Genomic DNA, 24,330 nt, shown 5'->3' with positions numbered 1-24,330 from the left:
ATTTTATCCAAGAAACAATAAATATATATGTATTTAAAAACATGAACCATGAGAGAATGAAATAGGAAATCAAGAATGATTTAAGTTTTTGTGGGCGTTGCCTTTTTTTTTTTTTTTTTCTTAAGTTCCTAGAAGACTGTCACAGGATAAAAGAATCACTGGCTCCAGGTCTCTTTGAGATAATAAGTGATGAAATTAAAAAGACAAACAAAAAAATAAAACATACCTTGGATGTGGGGCAGGGAATGGTGTTATGTGACCTTGTTTTAGGGTATGGTTTTCATCTTGCAAGAAGGCTTCTTTTCTGGAGGGCTCTCTGGTTCCTCCCCTTCTTCTTTGGGAGGAGTCTTTTCCTTTGATGTCTTTGAAGCTGTAGGCCAACCCTTCCCTTTGCTTTTCACGGGGTTTGGTCTCACTGTAGCCTTTAGCCTGGGTTTGGGCATTTTCTTTTCTTTTCTTTCAGGTTTGGACTTCTTAACCATGTTTTTGCTTTTCTTCTTTTGAACTGCCAAAGTCACTATCATCATCATCTAACAGGAAATCTTCCATCGCTGCCGGAATCTTTCTCTTTTTCTTTACTGCCCACATATTCCATGAGCATTTCTCTCTGATTGGAAGCTGCTTTAGAAGCTGCCTGCTATTGCTGGTACACATTTTTATGATCTTCTTTTTCATCTTTACTGGCCTCTGCTGAGTGAGAATCATCCTTCTCGGTCTTCACATCTTTTTCTTGGGAGTCCTCACTATCTTCCTGTGGAATCTTTCCAGATTACCTCTTATTTTTAGCTTCTCAGGAAGATGACCAGATTTTCTTAGCTGGAGGGCCCAAATCTCTTTCCATAATCTTCATAGGCATCATCAGATTCCTGATCTTTCTATTTCTGACAGACCAAGACCTGTGCACTATCAGAACAGGAATGTGTCAAACAGACAAAAACCAGGATTCCCCCTACCCTGTATGCTGGCCTCCCCTCAAAGTCTGCCATTGGGCAAAAACCCAAGCTACTGGCTTCTAAAACTCTGCTGCTTCTTGGTTCAGGGTCCCTTAATCAGACAAGCTCCCCCACCCATTCCTCTGTCTCTTCAAAATGCCATATCTGTCTCTTTTATTAGGCTGTATACCCGTTGAAGAAAAAAACATATGCTAATTGTTCTTCTGTCCCCAGAACCTACCATATTATATAGCAAATCAAATCTGTAACAACAATTTTAATAATATATTACATTTTTGCATCATATTAGACATTGTGTTAAATGCCCAGTGTTCATAAAGCTAGTTCATCTTCATGATAACCCAATGATTTCAATATTTGTTAGTATTTCCATTTTAATAATGGGAAAATGAGGCTTATAATCACATACACTGAATTTAGGGTTTTGTTTCATAGACTAACCAAAACCCACAAGCTCCTGCCTAGTTAAAAGCCCAAGTTTAGCTTCCCTTCAATTTCAGCAAGCAGCCATCTGAGTACTGAGATGTAAATAAGAAAAGACTCAGGCTCCTGTGAGGGTCTCTAGGGTACAGTACACACCAGCAGGTTACGTCATGGACGCTTAGTTGGAGCAACAGCCTCTCTTGAATGTGGAACATGGCCGCTCTGATAACTGACAGTTGGGAGTTCTTCATGCTATTGAAAAAGCAACTCACCCAGACCAGAAGTTCTTAACATACCAGTTTTATATAACATGTTTTCTTCTACGTCAAAGAACAGAAGAGGTATGGGTGTGTATTTGTATCTTTGTGTCTTGTTTCCTTTAGATTCTTCCTACATATAGAACCATATAGCTGGGCTTTTTTTTATTGTCATCCTGAAGTCTTTCGGTTTTAAACACTTGCCTTTGAATTTCTACTTCAGTAGAAAGGGACCAATTAACCAGTGGATGTATGGTTTATTTTGCTGTACATTCTTCTACAGTAACTAGTGTGTTATTTTCTCATTCTCTTTTCCATACATCAACCAGAAGAGGAGAAATATTCTGCCTTTACCACTCCTTTCTGTCTCTACCCATTGCTAACTATCTCCCCAAAAGGAGGAGATGCTGAAGTGACTGGTCAGAGCTAAGTAGTGAACATAACATGAAAGCCCCCAACCATAAGCAGCCTTCTGCTTCCAGTTCTTTTGCCCAAATGCAGCATTCTCTCTTCTGTGTCTGGAAGTCATGAGGTAGGCACACATTGGACATGGTCCACCAGCCTCTTCCTACTTTCCATTCCATCTCAGATTGGGGGAGGAAGGGTATGTGTGAAGCATACTTTTCATTCTTAATCCATATGACGTCTAGGATAAAAAGATTCAGAGTTGACTCCATAGACCCCAAAAATGGAAAGGTGTAGGACAGTATACTTTGGCTTTCAGGCTAAAGTTTCCTGAAAGGAAAAAAAAAAAAAAAGAGAGAGAGAGAGAGATCTAGAAAAGCCCTACTTTCGTTTGTGTAATATGTTTGTCTGACAATAAATAATTTTGGCCCTTTATTTTTCATTTAGCTATTTTTTTTTTAATATTATCAACCTGAGAAAGGCGGAATAATGAATGATGGGATTTCAGCCCCAAAACCCTACCTTTCATGTTTAACAACTATATTTCTTTCCTCTACTTTACAATACAGCAGAGATAGGGCAAAGAGGTATCCTGAAAAGGCGGAGAGAATTTGAGGAGACAGAAGGAAATCCTTAATTCAACTTCGGACCATGATGTTTCCTGGGGCTCAGCCGCCTACATTCCTTCCTTCCCTGGCTGAAAATGGCAGATGTTAGTAGTTGTCCACCAGTATTCATAATCTCCTTCCAGAGTCTTAGCTGAGGATGTGGCCAATTAACACAGGAGTCCATTTTCCAGGAATCTTTGTGGCCAAATGACTAAGTTCTAAGCAGCAGTGGGTAAGTGTGCCACTTCTGGATCTTACTCATAAATGAGCAGGTCTGCTCTCCCCTTGGTCCTCTCTTCTTTCCTACTGACTGGCCCATACATATCTGATGGCAGATGCCAGGCATCCAGAAATGAAGGTATATCCTGAGGATGGAAGAGCTTCCCTAGTGGTTATGTACTTATTTTTAACCATTATATGAAAGAGAAGTAAGCTTCTGTAATTCTTAAGCCCTTGTGCCTTGGGTCTTTGGGTTACATTATTTTAGCCCATATCCTAACTAATACATGGTAAGGGGTTCCTCAGAAACCTGACTTACTCTCTTTCCCTGTATTTCCTTTCCCAAAACTACCTGATTACCCAGATCCTGAGTTCATAGTATAGTTTTCAAGATGTCTTTGGACGTGATACATTTGAGAGCTAAATTATAGCTTGTTTTTCTCGATAGAGAGAGATGTGTATTCCTTCCTTTCTACTGGGTTCTTCTAAGCTGATGATGCCTTACTTTCATTTTATTTTTTTTAAGATTTTATTTATTTATTTATTTGACAGACAGAGATCACAAGTAGGTGGAGAGGCAGGCATAGAGGGGGGAGGGGGAAGCAAGCTCCCCGCTGAGCAGAAAGCCCGATGCAGTGTTCAATCCCAGGACCCTGGGATCATGACCTGAGCAGAAGGCAGAGGCTTTAACCCACTGAGCCACCCAGGCGCCCCTTCCTTTCATTTTAAAAATCAAAGATAGTCATATTATTTTTGGTCTTTCTCTTTTTTAACCGTTACCAAAAATAAATGAAAACTTTTGGATATTTATGAGTTCACTTTTACAAATATAAGTACAGAATGATGGATGGTGCCTGACAGTCCTCCAGTAACAATTTCAACATGATTTTGTTTTTCCTTTGTAATGCCTGCCTTTACCAGCCTCTCCATAGTGAATGCATTTGCCCTTCTGCAACATTTTTCACTAAAAAGCATAGCAAACACTCCAGAGAGCTGCTCAAAGGAAAAAATCCACAGTTTAAATTTCCATACATGACAGAATCTGTGGAAAATAAGATGATATAATTCAGAGAATCAGGGATTTCAGATTATATAGACCTGGGTTCAGATAGTTCGTTATCTATGAATATTGGTTAAGTTTACCTCTTTAGACCTAAGTTTCTCAACTATGAAAGAGAATAGCAATAGTTGCCTTATGCAGATTAAATGAGATAATATATGGAATGTGTAGTTTGTAGAGTGAATAGCACATTGCTGACACATGGTAGCCACTAACTCGCTGTTAATTCTTCCTGCAGTTAATGTTTTGATTCTTTTCTAAATTTATCTTCACAAGTAATTGACAGTCAGTGTATTTGGAAGCAGTGTCAGAAGCCAAGATGTTTGCCTGGTTTAGAGAGAGTGAATGTTTTGTCAAGCCATTGGGGCCTACTCCAAATTCACAAAAACAACACAAAATGCTTACTGAACTGTAGAATGCTAATTATGTACCCTATTTAAAATAATCTTACAAAGTCTCATTACCTCCAGCAGTCACAATGCATTCATCTCATTTCTGTTTAGTCTGAGAAAATTACAGGAAGGCCTTGTCATTCTTTGTGGAGTTTTCTGTATTTGGTGACATTTCCCTAGCTTGCTGCAAAACAGCAGCTGCAATTAATTACTTTTTGAATCGACTAGAGGACAGCTTGTAAGTTTTCTGCTGCCCTCTGTCAATTCTGGCACAATGAATTCTCTTTTAAACTTGCATTTTACAACTTGCATTTCAAGCATTTCAAAGATTGCAGGGCCTGAATATAAAATGGAAAATGGTGGACCATTTTGTATTTAGTATTTTCCCAGAACAGCACTATAATGATAATCAGTCATCTCTGGATCCTACTGTTTGCAATGAACAAATATTTTTGCTTTTCAAAAAATCTAAAACCCAGTAGAAATCTCCTAATTATTGAGGTGACATCATCTTATGCCTCTAACTAAAGATTGCCACCTCTTTGGGCTTGCCTATGCTGACATCATAATTTTCCAAAGTTTTAATCATCTGAAAATGAAATGCAATGAGCAAAGAAAATCCCAGCCTGGAATTTCTTGTCAGTCGTATTTACTCAGTAATTGCTAATATTTCCACGTGTTCAAGGCAATGTTAAATGAAATGTCTTGCATTTATTTTGTCCTCAGACTTTCAGGTTGTATACAAGACAGACACATATCACAGAACCTTTTATGTTACGGAAGCCCATTTCCATAATGATATTAAAACAAGGTAAAGGGTGATATCCATAATCAGATAAATGATTCACTGCTAAATCACTTATAAATTATTTTGGAAGGTATTTTTGAATATAGGTTTTACATAGGAAGTCTAATGGTCTTCAAAGTCACTTTAAAACCGAATGATCATGTTACATTTATAAGAAGACAATATTTGAGATGAGGTCACTGCCTTTCCTCTATGCCCCGGCTCAGCACCTGCCTTATAGCTGCTCTACGTAAATAGCAAAAAACTCTCAGCTTCACCGATGGTAGAAGCCAGACCAATTGAAACTGACCTCATTCAGAACTTTCTAGACATAAATATTTTGAAAATATGAGGTTCAAAGAATATTGCCAAGTAAATCCACATTGAGAATAAAAAGGATTTATTAAATAAAAAGGTGTTCAAAGTGTGAGAATTTGGTTTCCTACAAATGAGTCAAAAGTCAAAAAAGTAATCACTCTTACTTTTGTTGGTTCAGTCAGTTTATTCTTTTATTTTGATAGTAAGTAGTAAAACAAGATGTTAGAGGATGACTTTGTGTCTCAGGTTGAATGAATTGTCGGTATGATAGTTTATCATGGAGTCAAACATAATGGAGAGACAAATCTTCGATATGCCAGTTTTCAAACAGAATGATCCAAAACCTTTTCCCAGAATCCCAAATCTTTTCATCCCCTTCATGAATATAGTAAGGGGCCAGAGTGTGAAGAGAGGCTTTTGCAAAAGAGATTGGTGAACACAGTTCTTTACAAAGAGCTGTTGCTTTGCTGAGATCTCACCATCCTTCTTCCAAGGGATGAGAAGCAAGGCAACAACTTGTAATTTCAAGCTTAGAGAGGGAGCTTCAGGAGTATCAAAATACAATTTTGAAAAAGTTAACTCTCATACAAATAAATTGTGAGTCTGGGTCAACAATTTATTTAACTCATTAATGAGTAAACAGCCTGGTGACAAAAGGAATACATATATAATCAACTTGCTGCATATATTCAGTATGTTGATATGTATGTTGTATTATATATATATATGTATGTATGTGTGTATTATATATATGTATATGTATATATAATAAAATATGTAAATTACATAAATATATGTGTAACATGTAATAGCATATATGTAACATAACACATAATATACATATAAATATAAAACATATATTATACAATATATTCACCAAAAAAACCCCGCCAGATATGTTTTCAAAGTTAGAAAGAAAATTGTATAACATCCTATAGGACAAAAAAATTATAACCATAGGAATCATTTTCTCTACCAAAAAATCATTTGCATCTCTACTGACCAAAAAAATTGGCTTTAATTTAGTAAATATCTAACTTCCCAGAGTCTGAGACTTAATTATTGGTAAATAGTAAATCAAAAATGTTACTTTTTTTAGAGTGACAGATGACCTCTGGACAGGTTAGTCAGACAATACTCTGATACTAATTTGAAAAGACACATGGTAATCTTTTTTGCCTTATTTGTAAGTTTTAGAGAACATCCTTCATAAGGAAGTCACTGAGAAAGTTTTGAAATATATTCCCCACAGTCCAGAAACAGAGAGTAGCAGCTGACTCCTGCCCGAAGAAGGTCAAGCAAACTGTAGCTGGAGTATAATCAGGTCCCTGGAAATCCAGAAGGCGATAGTAGGGCAGACTGACATCCTTGACGATAGACTCTCTTTTGTGCTACTGCACTCAGATGGTCCGGAAGCTCCGAGTGTTGTAGGGCTGTTCTTCACTGAGCAGCTCTGGGCCTTTGGTTGAGAGAGTAAGTACAGAGTCTTCTGGTCCTGACCAGTTCTGTCTTCTGGAGGGGCACAGGGACCTCTGGAGAAAGCCTAGGAGGATGGTGCTGGATGCCCAGGGATTGAGTTAGAGGTTAGAATAGACCATCTGGGAGCTAGATACTGCTAGCTGATCATGACAACCGTAGGAAAGAGTGGCAAGCAGGGAACCTTTGAAGGGCCGACAAAGTCACCCACAAGAGAAAGATCTAGCTTTCATCATTAGATAGGCACACTCAGGATCACTAACTTAAGCCACCTGTCAGGCCCAGATTGCTAACAAGTGAAACACCTAAGAACTAGCCTAGAGACTCGTCTACCACAACCCTTGCCTAGGCAGGAAAATGGAGAATGTGAGCATGAAGAAAGCCAAGAATAGAAGAACCTCACAACCCTCCCCAAGCAGGCTCTCTGCCTGAAGTAAATTAAATCAGAGGGGTGTGTGTGTGTGTGTGTGTGTGTGTGTGTGTGTGTGGTCTTTATTTCCACAACACACACTCCAGATATACTGCAGTTATTCTTTTTAATTTTAAGGCAACCATATCATCTTTTTTCCTAGTTTTATTGAGATATATTTACTCACATAAATATACTAATTACTCGTATAATATGTTATACAATATGCTAATGTATTGTATTAGTTTAAGATGTATACAACATAATGACTTGATATATATTTCAAAATGATTATCACACTAAGTTTAGTTAACCATCCATCACCTCACACAGTTACAAATCTTGTTTTCTTGTGTTAAGAACTTTTAAGATCTATTCCCTTAGCAGTTTTCAAATATACAATATATATTTGATATGGTAACTGTAGTGACCACACTGTGCATCCCACCCCCAGAATTAATTCATCTTGTAACTAGAAGTCTGTACCTTTTGACTACCTTCACCCATTTCTCCACCCTCTACCCCAACCTGAAATAGACTAAGTTAGAGAACTGCCAACAAGCTTAGAATTTTAGTGCTTATGTGGGACTGGATATTAATTTTGGATATTGAATTTCTGAATTATGACTTTTTATGACAAACTGACTATTCTTTTTTTTTAATCTGAATGGGAACAGAGAAGTCATGAGCATGCCACAGTTTTCATTGAGGGGCAGGGAAGGAATATAGCACTATAAATAAAATTTTGAAGGGAGAATGGGAAATAAAAATAAAAACTCATTGTGGGGGGCACCTGGGTGGCTCAGTGGGTTAAAGCCTCTGCCTTCGGCTCGGGTCGTGATCCCGGGGTCCTGGGATCGAGCCCCGCATCGAGCTCTCTGCTCTGTGGAGAGCGTGCTTCCTCCTCTCTCTCCCTGCCTGCCTCTCTGCCAACTTGTGATCTCTGTCTGTCAAATAAATAAATAAAAATCTTTAAAAAAAAAAAACTCATTGTGGTTACCATGTACATGTCATCCTTTTTCACTAGTAGTAGAAATTGCTTCCTTTATATGAGGAAATCAAAGAATGGGATTTATACACATTCCAGGACTATATCTATTCATCTCACCATGATCCTATGTTACTATTTTGGTGCTTAGCAATTGGAAGTAAAACTTCACCACCAAGTTGATGAGAATAACCACAGCTAAAGAAATCAAAATGAGGGACGCCTGGGTGGCTCAGTTGGTTAAGCAGCTGCCTTCGGCTCAGGTCATGATCCCAGCGTTCTGGGATCGAGTCCCACATCGGGCTCCTTGCTTGGCGGGGAGCCTGCTTCTCCCTCTGTCTCTGCCTGCCATTCTCTCTACCTGTGCTCGCTCGCTCTCCTCTCTCTCTGACAAATAAATAAAATCTAAAAAAAAAAAAAAAAAAGAAATCAAAATGACAATAATGAAAAGTTTTTTCCTCATTCCACTTGTAGATGTCTGTGCTAGACTTTTTAGGTATGTGATATAAAGAAAAATGTATACCTTTCCAGTAGGGAATTTTTTTTTTTTTTTTTTTTTGCTTTCTAATATAACATTAAATTGGTAGCCTGGAAGATACATGATACTCCTCATGAGGAATTTTTTTACTTTTCAAGGTAAAAATAAAATTTATCCATTTGAACAAAACCTTTTGTTTTGTTTTGTTTTTGGCTTTTTAAGCAAAGGATGCTGCATGGGAGGCTTTCAAAGTTAGTTTTGGGGTTGAATGCCACCTCTACCACCTTCTAGCTTTCTGATTTGAGCAAATATTTAATCTTTCAGAGTCTCAGTTTTCTCATCAATAAAATAGGGATAATAGCCATTCATTACATTTTTAAAAATTTTATTAACATACAATGTATTATTTGCTTCAGGGGTACAGGTCTGTGAATCATCAGTCTTACACAATTCACAGCACTCACCATTTCACATACCCTCTCCAATGTCCATCACCCAGCCACCTATCCCTCCCCACCACCCCCAGCAACCCTCAGTTTGTTTCCTGAGATTAAGAGTCTCATGATTTGTCTCCCTCTCTGGTCCCATCTTGTTTCATTTTTTCCCTCCCTACCTCCCACAAACCCCCGCCCTGCCTCTCAAATTCCTCATATCACAGATCATATGATAATATCTTTCTCTGATTGACTTATTTTGCTCAGCATAATACCCTCTAGTTCCATCCACATTGTTGCAAAGGGCAAAATTTCATTTCTTCTGATGGCTGCATAGTATTCTAGTGTATATATATATATATATATATATATATATATATATATACACACCACATCTTCTTTATCTATTCATCCGTTGATGGACATCTAGGATCTTTCCATAGTTTGGCTATTGTGGACATTACTGCTATAAACATTCAGGTGCACATGCCCTTCAGATCACTACATTTGTATCTTTAGGATAAATACTGAGTAGTGGGATTGCTGGGTCATAGGGTAGCTCTATTTTCAACTTTTTAAGGAAACTCCATATTGTTTTCCAGAGTGGCTGCACCAGCTTGCATTCCCACCAGCACTGTAGGAGAGTTCCCCATTCTCCACATCCTCACCAACATCTGTCGTTTCCAGACTGGTTGATTTTAGACATTCTGACTGGTGTGAGGTGGTATCTCACTGTGGTTTTGATTTGTATTTCCCTGATACTGAGTGATGCTGAGCACGTTTCATGTGTCTCTTGGCCACTTGGATGTCTTCTTTGCAGAAATATCTGTCTATGTCGTCTGCCGCTTTCTTTTTTTTTTTTTTAATTTTAAAATTTTTTTATAAACATATAACATATTATTAGCCCCAGGGGTACAGGTCTGTGAATCGCCAGGTTTACACACCTCACAGCACTCACCATAGCACATACCTTCCCCAAGGTCCATAACCCCACCACCCTCTCCCTACTCCCCTACCCCCAACCCCCCTCAGTTTGTTTTGTGACATTAAGAGTCTCTTATGGTTGGTCTCCCTCCCGATCCCATCTTGTTTCATTTATTCTTTTCCTACTTCCCAAACCCCCCACGTCTCATCTCCATTTCCTCATATCAGGGAAATCACATGATAGTTGTCTTTCTCTAATAGACTTATTTCGCTAAACATAATACCCTCTAGTTCCATCCACATTGTTGCAAATCTCTGCCCATTTCTTGATTGGATTATTTGTTCTTTGGGTGTTGATTTTTATAACTTCTTTATACATTTTGGATACTAGCCCTTTATCTGATATGACACTTGCAAATATCTTCTCCCCTTCTGTCATTTGTCTTTTGGTTTTGTTGCCTGTTTCCTTTACTGTGCAAAAGATTTTTATCTTGATGAAGTCCCAATACTTCATTTTTGCCCTTGCTTCCCTTGACTTTGGCCATGTTTCTAGGAAGAATTAGCTGCGGCTGAGGTCGAAAACGTTGCTGCCTGTGTTCTCCTCAAGGATTTTGATGGATTCCTGTCTCACATTGAGGTCTTTCATCCATTTTGAGTCTATTTTTGTATGTGGTGTAAGGAAATGGTCCAGTTTCATTCTTCTGCATGTGGCTGTCCAATTTTCCCAACACCATTTGTTGAAGAGACAATCTTTTTTCCATTGGACATTTTTTCCTGCTTTGTTGAAGTTTAGTTGAGTATAGAGTTGAGGGTCTATTTCTGGGCTCTCTATTCTGTTCCATTGATCCATGTGTCTGTTTCTGTGCCAGTACTATACTGTCTTGATGATGACAGCTTTGTAATCGAGCTTGAAGTCTGGAATTGTGATGCCACCAACTTTGGTTTTCTTTTTCTGAATTCCTCTGGCTATTCAGGGTCTTTTCTAGTTCCATATAAATTTTAGGATTATTTTTTCCATTTCTCTGAAAAAAAATTGGTGCTATTTTGATAGGGATTCATTTAATGTGTAGATTGCTTTAGGTAGCATAGACATTTTAACAATTTTATTCTCCCAATCCATGATAATGGAATGTTTTTCCATTTCTTCGTGTCTTCCTCAATTTCTTTCATGAGTACTTTATAGTTTTCTGAGTAAAGATTCTTTGCCTCTTTGGTTAGGCTTATTCCTAGGTATCTTATGGTTTTGGGTGCAATTGTAAATGGGACTGACTTCTTTTTTTTTTTTTTTTAAGATTTTATTTATTTATTTGACAGAGAGAGATCACAAGCAGGCAGAGAGGCAGGCAGAGAGACAGGAGGAAGCAGGCTCCACGCCAAGCAGAGAGCCCGATGCGGGGCTCGATCCCAGGACCCTGAGATCATGACCTGAGCCGAAGGCAGCGGCTTAACCCACTGAGCCACCCAGGCGCCCCGGGACTGACTTCTTAATTTCCCTTTCTTCTGTCTTGCTGTTTGTGTATAGGTGTACAGACCAATATCCACTTCATTACATTTTAAATGGAATTGCTTGCTCTTTTGTACTATAATAGGATTAGAGAGTATACTAATAATAGCCTGACAAGGAAAAAGAATTTAACTTTTTGAAAAAATACTTGTAATCTTCAAGGCTTATTATGATGTATGTGCCTTAGTGAATTGTTTTTCCTTCTGAGTTTGACATGGAGACTGAATTTGAACTTCAAATTCAAATGGCTTCCCATTAGGTCCACTCTGCAGAGCTCTGCTCCAGGGACCACTAGAGGGTCATTGGGTTTCCTCAGAATTCTGAGCTACTTGGCTGCAGCTAGTGACCCTTAAGTTCTAATGCCAGGCACTACGATTACTCTTCTGCTTCTGGTCATAATTCAAAGGATAGAATTGGTTTTGAAAATCTCTAAGCAATTTAGGTCCTGGAATAGAAATCTCAAAAGTCAGCTGTTTGAATTCCCAAGCTCTGGAGACACAACAATTTGAAAGCTATGTATAAACCTAGATGCTAGCTTGCTATGAAATTTCGAGAATAACTAAATATCCTTTAGAAAAGGATTATGAAACAAATGAGTCCTGAAAACTCTGGTGTTCTTGTCAGAACTAAGTGAGAAAGAGGTAGTGGATGAATGAAACTCCAGAACACGGGGAATATTCTTGGGTCTCCATGACCCCACCCTGGGAACAAGAACCAATAACTAGCTCTGATGTTGTCAGAAAAAAAGAATTCAAAGCATAAATCTGGACACAGAGTCCAGTAAAAGGCAATAATGTGGTATGAAGATCAGCTGATCACTTGGCAAAGGTCAAAAGAACCCCTGGTTCAGTGCAAGGTAAACAATTTTGACACTATGTCCAAGGACTCAAAATTCAACAATACAACCAACTTTCTACAAACCTAAGAAGAAAAATCAGATCTTCCCAGTGTACTTATGAACACTTTCATTGAGGCAAATGGGCTACATTCATAATTATATAGTATTTACTAATACCAATAGTAACTCTAGAATTTTATATAGGAATGAATCCAGTAGTTCAGCGTAGTCCACCTGAGGATAATCTAAAGCATTTCGCCATCAGCTCTGAAACCCATTGGATGAAAGTTGTTCTGGAGGCCTTAACTCCTTACATTCCAGATTGCAAATGTCTGCTAGGTGAGTGGGTCCTACAAGGACCACAGCAGAAGAAAAATTTACTGCTGTAAAATGAAAGGCCCCTGAAGACAGGAAGTTTGTCATCATTATGAGATGAGTGGCTGAAATCAGAGGTGAGGCTGTGAAGATATTATTTTGGGAATAGGAGGGATATAGCCTAGCCACAGCTAATGGTTTAATGGGATAGTAGACATCAGATGAGCATAAATAGTTTTTTTAATGAAGGGTAATAAAGATTAGTGAGGAAAATAAACAGGTTCCGTAATTAAAAACTTTGTGGGTTTTTGATGAAGAGAGTCAGGAAAGGGCCTTTTGAGGAAGCTGACCTATCGTCTGAGATCAAATTACAATCATGGTAGAGGACCTCTAAGGGCTCTTCCAGTTTATAATCCATAAGCTATGAGAGAGAACCAGATGAGCAGAGGTAGATATCATTTCCAGCTACTGGGAGGAATATAGAATGTATTAAATCGTATCTGGGAGTAATTCTGACTGTGGCTCCTGACAAAATTAGCCCCACACCAGCGCTTGTTGTAGTGTCTAGAATTCTAGGATCATTGCATTCCTTCCAGTCTTGCATTACCTTCCAGGAAACTTATTTTTTTTTTTTAAGATTTTATCTATTTATTTGCCAGAGAGAGAGCACAAACAGAGGAAATGACAGGCAGAGGGAGAGGAGGAAGCAGGCTCCCGTTGAGCAGAGAGCCCGATGTGGGACTCGATCCCAGGACCCTGGGACCATGACCTGAGCTGAAAGCAGAGGCTTAACCCTCTGAGCCACCCAGGCGCCCCAGGAAACTTATTTTTAAAAGCAAATTGCACTGCAGTTAATTAGGACAATTCTTCTATACGTAGGGATGCTAGTTACCATAATCTTCTCTGTCACTAGTCCAGGATATAAGAAAGGTATGAACAGGTTATACTACTTCATAAAAAGAGATAATTCAACGTCTTCTTTCCAGAAAACTGGATTTCTTCCATTTCTTCCCAAAAAACTCATACATGTTTGCTTTTGCCAAGCACCAAAACAAATTTTAAATTGTTTTGCTGTTGGAAAGACCCAATATGTGGTTTTCCAAAGACATTTTTCCTCTATTATTTGAAATATGTTTTCAGTTCATTTGTACTCAAGTCAAACTGCTGCTTAATGAAAACCATTTGATGTCCAAGCCAACTTTTGAAGATTATTGCATCTTTCCCCAAAAACCTTCTAAGAGGAAATTATGATCTGCCAGCAAGAAATAGAACTAGACTAAGGGTAAATTTTGTTCTGTTGTAAATCAGGGGCTGAAGTTTGAAGGGGTTAAAAAAAAAAAAGAAAGAAAAAAAAACTAACTGCCCTTGATTAGTGGGCACAGGAAACTGGCAAACTTTTAAACTCAAAACAAGTGTGAAAGATTCTTAACCAGTGAAAGAAGATGTGATTCCAGGGAAGCCAAAACCTTGGTTTTAGATAAACATATTAGACACTAAATTCAGTTTATAAGTTTAGTTTAAAAAACAAAACAAAACAAAACAAAAAAACAGGTGAAAGACTTTAGTTCCAGCCAACTGACTGACTTCTCGTACCCTGAGGAAGAACAGATGGATGGAATGGTCTGAAGGTACTTCTCTAGCTAAGGAGAAAATAGACCTCAAAATAGATCCCTTAGTCAGACCTCTCATTATTTTAACTACTACTCAGCATAGAATGGCACAACACGGATAATAAAGTATTATGTTCCCAAAGGCAGCTTCTTGAAAGGCTGGCTTGGCAGCTCTTCATTTCACCTGGAAGCTTCGATTCAACATTACAACAAATAGAGTCTGGCAAGGAACTGTGAGAGATCCCTAATTTATTAACATCAAGAGGCAAGTTTTAAAGGGACAGTTTTCCTTTCTGTGCATAATAGTTTAGCAAAGGTCAGAATCATTTACAATCCCCCAAATGTGCGTAAATAACTTTGATTACACAGTAATGTAAGGCGAGGAATCTTCTTCCTCACATGGATTTGGTGAACCTAAAATCCCAAGAGTAGTACATCACAAAACTGCATATTTTTCCTTTCAGTGCCATTCTGCCCAAGGGTCCAGTTTATCTTTGTCCCCACCTGTCCCCAAACATTTTTCTAGCTATCTCAGTAATGATGGGCCACGGATGCTGAAAGTATAGAGGTGTCCTCCGAGATTAGGTTGCCCAGGGCTATTTGTTAATAGTTATTATTAATATTGAAGCTACCTTAGTAATAATTTTTGCCAATAGATAAGCCTAAGAAAAGGTTTGTTATCTTAGATTTGGATTTATAACTTCAACTTCCACGTTTTCTAAAAGAACACACAGAGAAATAAGCCTTTAATTAAAGTGGAAGTCTAATGAATATGAAAAAGTATCTTAATTGTGCATAGGTTTATTGGATTTACTTTATTGGGGCTTACAAAGCACAGATATCCAGGGATTGGATATCACTGAGATTATCTTTGGCACCTTAAGAGAAACAGCTTGGTCATGATTTAGTGACCAAGAACAAGCACAATTTTCTGGAGTTCAAGCATGCTGAAGCATTTTTATGAGGTTAAGCCACAGCACATCATAAGCTTGCATTGTATAAAGAATCATATTCCTGGATTTGCAAGGATTCTGTGCTGGCTCCAGATTGGCTAAAAGGGAATCCACTGACTCCTTAATTTCTGCTGATCTCCGATCTACTCTTCCCCCCCCCCAATTCCTTATCATGCATTATTTCAGTAATATTCTTGGCCATACCATAACCTATTATTATGATTATTATACACAGTTGACTATATTTCTTTTTGAAGGAGGCTGAAATTCAGCATATCAGGGCTGAACTTGTGACCTCAAACATTTTAGGAGCACCTAATCAAATGGAATGTACCACCATTCATCCAATTTTATAAGCCAAAAGTAAGAAGACATTCTCGACAATTTTTTTCTCTCACGAATCCTAAGCCTGATATCCAGTCTGTTAAGCAGCCTACAGTGTAGTAGACACAATATGTTGTGGGAAGCGTTAGATTGTTTCTTTCCCTCTCTTTCCTGTATTCTATTCTATTCACATTTTCCTCTCTCTAGTGTCATACACCTGTAAAGATTTGCAGACACTGAATCTTTTGTCCTTAACTTCTTATTCCACCTGCTCAGCTCTAATCTTGATTAACTTCTTCCTCTCTATAGTTCCACCAGGATATAATCTTTGTTCTCTCTCTAAGTCAGGTAGTTTTTTGATATCTTGCTTTAGAATTATGTTCCTGTTTTAATAACTGTTATTGGTTTTAACTATGCATCTTCTGGTCTGATAATCTGATTATCCTCTATCTAGAATACAAGATCCACGGATTGGGAACCGCATCTGGTTTTGCTTACCATTGTATTCACATAGCCTAGCATAGTTCCTGGGGTCCAGGAGAAGATAAAAATATATTTTTCCAGAAAATGAGAGAAGCACTATTTGCAATAAGAAAACAGAAAGCCTTTTAGACACTAAAGGAACCAGTAAATAAATGAAATACAGAAAAAAGTTAGAGAAAGTCAGTGAATCCAAAAGTCAGTTTTTAAAAAGATCAACAAAATTGGAACATCTTTAGCTGGACTGACCAGGAAAAAGACAGAAGACACAAATTACTAACATGAGATGTAAAAGAGAGGACATTACTTCCAAACTTACAGAAATAAAAAGCATTATAAGAAAATATTTATATTATATGGCAACAAATTAGATTAATTAGGGAAAATTTTTTTAAAATTCTAGAAAGACACAAACAACTGAAATAGATTTAGGAATAAAGGAAAATCAGAATATATATAATAAATAAAAATTTGAATTAGTAATTTAGAAAATGTCCCACAAAAGTGCTTGAGCCCAGAAGCCCTTCATGAATGAATTCTAGCAAACACTTAAAGGAGAATTAATACAAATCCTTCAAAAACTTTTGAGAAATATAGAAAAGAAGGAATTATTTCCAAACCCATTGTGTGAGACCATAATTGTTATGATATCAACCAAATTAAGGCAATAAAAAAGGGGAGAAACTACAGAACAATATCCTTAGATTGAAAATTTTTCAATAGTCATTTCAATAAATTACCATCAAACAATTAGATGTCTGAATACAGAATATTTAACATGAATCCATATTTTGCACCATATACAAAATTAGCTAAAAATGGATTATAGATCAAAATATAAAAGCAGAACTATAGAACATGTAGAAGTAAAACATAGAAGAAGATCTACGATTGTGACCTTGTATTAGGCAAAGATTTCTTATATACAATACCAAAAGAAGTCTATAACAAATTTATTTTTTTTTAAAGATTTTATTTATTTGTCAGAGAGAGAGAGGGAGAGAGAGCACAGGCAGGGGTAGGGGCACACAGAAAGAGAAGCAGGTTCCCCTGAGCAGGAGCCCAATGCGGGACTCAATCCCAGGACCCTGGGGTCATGACCTAAACCTAAGGTGGACAGTTAACCAACTGAGCCACCCAGGCGTCCCAGCCTATAACAGATTTAATAAATTGAACTTCATCAAAATTAAGAACTTATGCTCTTATGAAACAATGAAAACACAAATCACAAGACTAGGAGAAAATATATATCTACTATATAACCAAATCATTCCACTCCTAGGTATTTCTCTAAGAGAAATGAAAGCATATGTCTACAGATGCCTGGAATTCACATTTTCATAACACCTTTATTTGTAATAACCAAAAATTAAAAGGACCCAAGTGTCTGTCATCATGTGAATGGATAAGCAAATTGTGGTGTATTCCTAAAATGGGATAATATCTTTCAATATAAAGGAATAAGCTATTGCTACATACAAACACATGGGTGTATTTCTAAATATTCTGAATGAAGAAGCCAGAGGGGAAAAGTGCCTACCATATGGTCCCATTTGTATGAATTCTAGGATATCCAAACGCTCTGTAGCGAAAGAAAGCAAATTAGTATTGCCTCAGATGAGTGTGGGCATGAAGCCAGGGGAGGGAGGCATCACAGGGGGCATTAGGAAGTGATTGGAGATGTTTTTTATCTTGACTAATGTGATGGTTTCACAGGTATATGTATATGTAAAAAGTTATCACATTATACACTTTAAACATGTTCAGTTTTTTTAAATATCAGTACCTCCACAAAGATGTTTAAAAACTATCATGAAGGCTCTACTAGAAGCCATTGCTCCTTGTGTATCTGTAGATTTCGAGGACCAAATACTTGCTTTGATGAAGATCACTTATTTCCTGCCTGAATTGCAGGGTTTATCTGTTCTGCTAGCTATTGTTATTGACATTATTTTAATTATATAATTGATCAAATCATTTTTATTGCCAGGGAAATTATCCTTTCCAAGTGTGATCTGAGTTCTGTTCTAGTTTTCATTCAAAAGAAATCATTATGTATGGCATTGAGAACAGAAATCACAATATTTGATGGATAATTAAGCATAGCACCTGTATTAAGCCTGGCCTTGGCAGTATGACACCAGATATCAGGAGTTAGTTCCATAATATCTCAAATGTAAACTTGAGAAATCTTACCTTCCTTTCCAAGGACAGGAAATTCCTCTGACCAAGCCTTCTTCAAGTTTTACTTGAAATGTTAATACAATTGCTTTTTTAGTCTTTGGCTGTCTCCAATGACCTGCATATTTATTTTTGCCTTCTTGTGTAGCTCTTAAACCTATAAACAAAGAACACTATTTAGAATATATTTCAATAAAAATCTTAGCAGGAAATGCTTTAAACCATGTTACAAACAGAGGGACATGCCTCATTCCCCAAAGTAACAGGGACTCTCTAGTCCTCAGCGTAGAGGATGGAGAAAGAGTGGATTTTACTCTAATCAACGAAAAAATATATGTACTGACATATTAAGAGTTAAAACCAAGAAGAAGAATGATTGGTGAGTTTCATTTTCCTCATGTTTGTCTATCTTCTAATTTTCTTATAATAAACATCTTATTCTGTTTTAATAAGAAAATTTAAAGAAATAAGTTAGAAAAACCAGAATCAACTTTCTAGCCTTTCAAATTGGTGAAGTTAAAATTACCCAAAGAGGGTAGAAAAGTTTTTCAATTGAAAAAAAAAAAAAAAAGGAATAAAAATCAGTGAAATGGAAGATTCTTGAAAGCAATGATGATAACTTATTTCAGTACAAATTATATTTTGTTGAGATCCGTCTATTCAGTTTCAGTCCCTGTGATATCCACGAAGCCTACAAAAATCAGTAAAATGCCATTCCTGCTCTTAAAATAACAGCTAAATGGAGGAGATGGGCACATATACAAGTATAGAAGCTATTCTATTAATATGCATATGAAGTTCTGAAAATTTCTCATCAAATTCAACTTCTTGGTTAGACCTACCTGCTTTCTAAGTTAACACTAACATCATCTGTGGGTGGTAGTGACACTTGACTGGCTTTTAACTGGCTTTAAACTTGTTTCCCCTTTTTAAATGAAAGTTCGTAAGTATAAGCAATGTTGTACATGTAATAGTGGCGCGTCTCCTACATGTATTAGGTAGACAGGGTACTAAATGTCAAGAAGACACAGAAGACAGAAAGGTGGAGGTATGTAGATACCTTCAGATCTCTCTCTCTTTGGGAATCACAATGCTAGAACATCCATGAATGAGTGAGCAACAAAACCTCATGGGAAGATTATAAATTTATTTTTTGGGAACCAAAAATCCCAGTTTTGCCCTTCTAAGGATCAGTGCCTTTATCCAGCAATGGTAAATAGAGATATAGAAGGTAAGTGGCCAGGCTGAATCTCCACTCATTTTAGGACTGCCCAAGAAATTGCTAATATTGCCAATTTAGTCTTTTTAGGTGTTAATTTTTGCAAATTTCTCCTCTGCAATTAGATAAGACAGGTATACACACACAATCTATTCTCATTATTTGTGGATTCTGTATTGTAAATTTGCCCACTTGCTAGACTATATTTGTAACCATAAAGTCAATACTTGTGCGGTTTTATGCTTGCTTGGGCAGCAAATACATTAATTTTGGAAAGATATGGAGATTAGCATGCCCCTGCCCAGTATGACACACAAATTTGTCAAGTGTTCCATAAAGAGAAAATATTTGCAGGGTTTTCATGATTATTTGTGGACAGCACACAGAAAAGGAAGAAAATTTTGAATCACCTGATGCACACTTCCAGCTGAAGTCAAACAAGGCCACACACTGTCTTTTTGTTTCAGTTCTCATATTGTAAACAAGTGTCTTTTTCATGGTCCATTAAATGTCACATTTTTAAAAAATTTTTTGCTTTTTATTGATTTTGCTCAATGACCCCCCAAGTGTAGTGCTGGAGTGTTGTCTTGTGTTACTAAGTGCAGGGAAGGCTATGATGTGCCTTACAGAGAATTACATGTGTTAGATAAGCTTCTTCAAACATGAGTTAGAGTGTTGTTGGTCATGAATTTAATGTCAAGGATTTGGCAACATATATTAAATAAGGTATCTTTAAACAGAAATATACATAAAACAGGGCTTTATATTGATCAGTTGACAAGACTGTTGTGACAAGAGGCTTGCAGGAACCTAACTCTGTATTTGCCCCCGGGAGCAATGATTTGCTAAGTCAGTGATTGTGACAACTCCATAGAATGGAACTAATGAAAATGAGAATCATCTGTATGTTTGTATATTTGCACATACATGTAGTTTATCTTAAACATGCATGTATACATACGTGTATGCATATATACACATATTTTAAATCTATTTAAAATACGTATAACATTTTAAATATGTATAAAATATATATATTTTTAAACATACATATATGCATAATGTGTATATACACACACACACAAATATACATATTGACTAATCAGTTGACTAATATTCACCATGAGGAGTAATCGTAGTCTTCCAATCCCTGAATCCGCATACATGCTCTATGCTGTAAATTGCACTTATACATTTATGAGAGACAAGAGAACCTCTCTGAAATTAGAATTTTCCCATAATATCTGGCCCTCATGACCACTGTTCAGTGACACTGATTCTGACTGTTGGAGCGGTGAGCAGTTACTGGAGGAAGGCTACTTGCTTTAGCTTCAGCATTCTGGCCAAAAAATATTTTCTAGTGCCTGAGCAAAGGGAATTAAAAAAAGAAGAGGAATGACAAGTAAGAAAAAAATAATTAATAAAAATCTCTGAGTACTATTAAATCCCCCTGATCCCAAACCAGGGTATTTTTTTTTTTTTATCCTTCTCATTATTTTTAGTATCTGTTACTGCCCTTATGGGCCTCAGCTTTCCATCTGCCAGATGAATTTAATTGAATTCCTTGGGCTAAAAAGCGAAAATCAAGAAGATTGCAAAGATAGAGAGATATATATATGCTCTTGAATCAAATGAAAAGGAGACTTAGAAAGAACAAAAAATAAAATTCAGTCAAGAAATACGTAACTCAGGCTTTGACCAAAAACACTTGAATAATTTCAGGCAATTTTGGAAGCTCAGGTATGTGGTGTCACTTCTATTCAGAGGAGGGTAGTAACCAAATTTAGATTTTCATTCAAACTGATCTTCACTTTTCCAGTTCCATCTTCCAGAAACAACAACCTCTTTGTGAATAGATGTGTGAGTAATGACACAAAATGATGAATCCTGGAAGCATGGAGTTCAATATGGAAATCACATGCATATTTTTCAGAGTGGTCTCTAATTCTTTATCTAATTAATCAAAACTTGGTCCTGTTCTAGGGAAATACTAAGGATATTAGGTGGGTTTTAATTGTAAACAATGACTTGCCAAAAGAATATTTTAAATTTATCCCCTACATCTTTAGAGAATGTGAAAAAACCATCTATCTTCTTTAGATCTATATTTGGGAATTTGATTTTAATTTCCGCTGTCAAGAGCATTGGGGAAATTGCAATCCTGAAATACGACCATTCTCAAATACATTAAGTAACAAGCACAAAATTGTACTTGGTATGCATACATACTACTGGTCTCATGACAAGCTCTTCATGCTAACAGGGATGTCCCTGCCTTTGCAGACATAAGGGAACCCATGACAAATGATGTGCACCAAGAGACTGACAGCTGATATTCTCCTGCACTTGCCTGCTGCATTATACTGCGTGAGGAGACCGTGTAGCAAGCTGATAGTACACACAGTTTCTCCCCCTCCCTAACATGTTTTCTGCCATTCCTCATATTCCTTCTTTTGCAGCAACCAACCTCAATATTTGAGGCTCTTTTAAAGCTAATGATCTTGGGCTCTAGAAATATGAAAGGTTAGGGGCGCCTGGGGTGGCTCAGTGGGTTAAAGCCTCTGCCTTAGGCTCGGGTCATGATCCCGGGGTCCTGGGATCAGGCCCCCCATCGGGCCCTCTGCTCAGCAGGGAGTCTGCTTCCTCCTCTCTCTCTGCCTGCCTCTCTGCCTACTTGTGATCTCTGTCTGTCAAATAAATAAATAAAATCTTTAGAAAAAAGAAATATGAAAGGTTATTATGTAGGGAATTATAGCCAGCTGTTTCTCACTCACCTGAAGATAGATCTTGAGCTGCTGCTATTCATTCCAGAAGGACTGAGTAAATGCTTCTTGATCATAAAGATGGTGGTGATGGTTGTGATGATGATGATGATGATGATGATGGTCAAACAGCATCAGACACAGAGAAGACCTGGACTACAATCTGCAGAACCTCACTCTGATAAAAGGAATGTCCTGACTGAAAATTAGGAATTTAGTTGCTGATTCAAACTTACTCTGCATTTAACAAAATTTGCTAAGCATCCATTATGAAGCCAGTGCTGTGATTGAACCCAAGGAATGTATAAAATTATAGGTCAAAACCTGTCTCTGTCAAGTTGATTTACAACTTACTTCAAAACAAGGACTTTCTTATGTGAAATTTTTAAGCAGTGTTTAAAGATAACATGTAATTACTGTACTGACTATTTTTTAGTTCAGGAAGTTTGAGTACTCAAGGGAATCTTCATGAGGAAGTGAGGTTTCCGCTAGGCCTTGAAGAATAGATAGAATTAGGAGGTAACTGAAAGATATGTACTTGTTCTATAAACATTTATACTGTACACATAACAAGGCTCTAGGCCTTCCCAGAATCATAGCATGACATAGTTAAAAGGCATGTTTGAGGTTATAAAGTACACTTTTATTACACAGATGAAGAAGTGATATCTAATCTTTACACTCTCTGCGTGGGAAATCATAGCAAATTAGTGGTAGAGCCAGGAACAGAATATTTCTACTTTAATTCAATATTTACATATGAAAAATAAATCATTTCTCCTGCCTTAATTGTCTGGTTAGGTAACCAGGACCCACATTAGAAATAGCCTGAAAATAAGCAGAAAGTATCATAGAGAACCATTATTATAAAACAAGGAGAAAAAAATCCCTCCATCCACCAAAATCATCACCTTGAAGACAAAACAAGAACCATTTCCATTGTTAAAAAAATTAATCTTTCCATATGAAACAGATTCTTTTTAAAGATTTTTTTCTTGTGAAAAATAACTGTGATTTGTCAAACATTTTCTATATTCGATTAATCTTTTGATTTTTTTTGTAAGTTTATTGTCTTAAGTAAAATGTCTATAACTAATTTCATTTTAGTGGTGTCAAGTTTGTGTATTGGCCAGAACTGTTAAATTCCAGGTTATTTTATTCTAACTTTCCAGACATCAATAAATCTTAGATTATACTTTAGAATAGATCTTGTCTTGTCTGTCTTCCCAGTAATGACAACAAAGAAGCCAGTTATGCCTCAGGCACTTATGAGAGGCAGCATATACAGGAGTTAAAGTGTAGTCACTGAGTCAGACAGATTGGGCGTCAAATTCTACTCTTCACACTTGAATCCCTCTTCTTCCATATGAGAAAAATATGGTTCCTAACTCCCAAGATAATTGTAAAGATTAAAGTAAATAATGCATGCAAAATAATTAACAATTTCAGGTATATAGTATATCCTCAACAAATTATAGGTAAATGTTAGTTATTAAGTAGCTTGAACATGGAGATGAGTTATGTTTATGTTTGGCTACTAAATTGGTGTCAAGGTTGCTGACCAGATAATTAAAGTCACAGTTATGACAAAAGGTTATCAATTGTGCATGAAGTTGTTAATGCATCTAATTGAGCATGCAACTGTCAGGAAAAGAAAGATGAGTAGGAGACTACCAAAGACTGTTCTAGCTTGAACATCTGTTAATCACAAAAAAGACACTTAAGGAGACTTTAGCAGCTTTTTTTTTTTAACTAATTAATTCTCACCAATAAAAGCCTTATTAGCAAACGCAAATATATAGTCAACAAAATCACCTGTAATAATACCATTTAAAGTCAATAAGTGTGATGAATTTTTAAATTTCATATATAAATGAAATTTTATCTATATAATTGTATGCATATATAATTAATAAAAGTTACGGTTTAAAGTAAACAAAGTCGAACCACATGAGCTTCTTATATTCTGCTTTTTCATATATTATGTGATATTCATAAGTATTATTTATTATT

General features: G+C 36.8%; 1 pseudogene; it reads right to left on the bottom strand.

The window, feature by feature from the left end:
• Positions 1-266: 266 nt before the first annotated feature.
• Positions 267-24,330, bottom strand: part of LOC125104452 (nuclear ubiquitous casein and cyclin-dependent kinase substrate 1-like) — a 106,847-nt pseudogene continuing 82,783 nt past the window's right edge.

The sequence above is a fragment of the Lutra lutra genome, chromosome 7 (genome assembly GCF_902655055.1).
Source record: "Lutra lutra chromosome 7, mLutLut1.2, whole genome shotgun sequence".
NCBI lineage: Eukaryota > Metazoa > Chordata > Mammalia > Carnivora > Mustelidae > Lutra > Lutra lutra.
The sequence above is the reverse complement of the archived record's forward strand: the minus strand, read 5'-3'. Positions and strand labels throughout refer to the sequence as shown.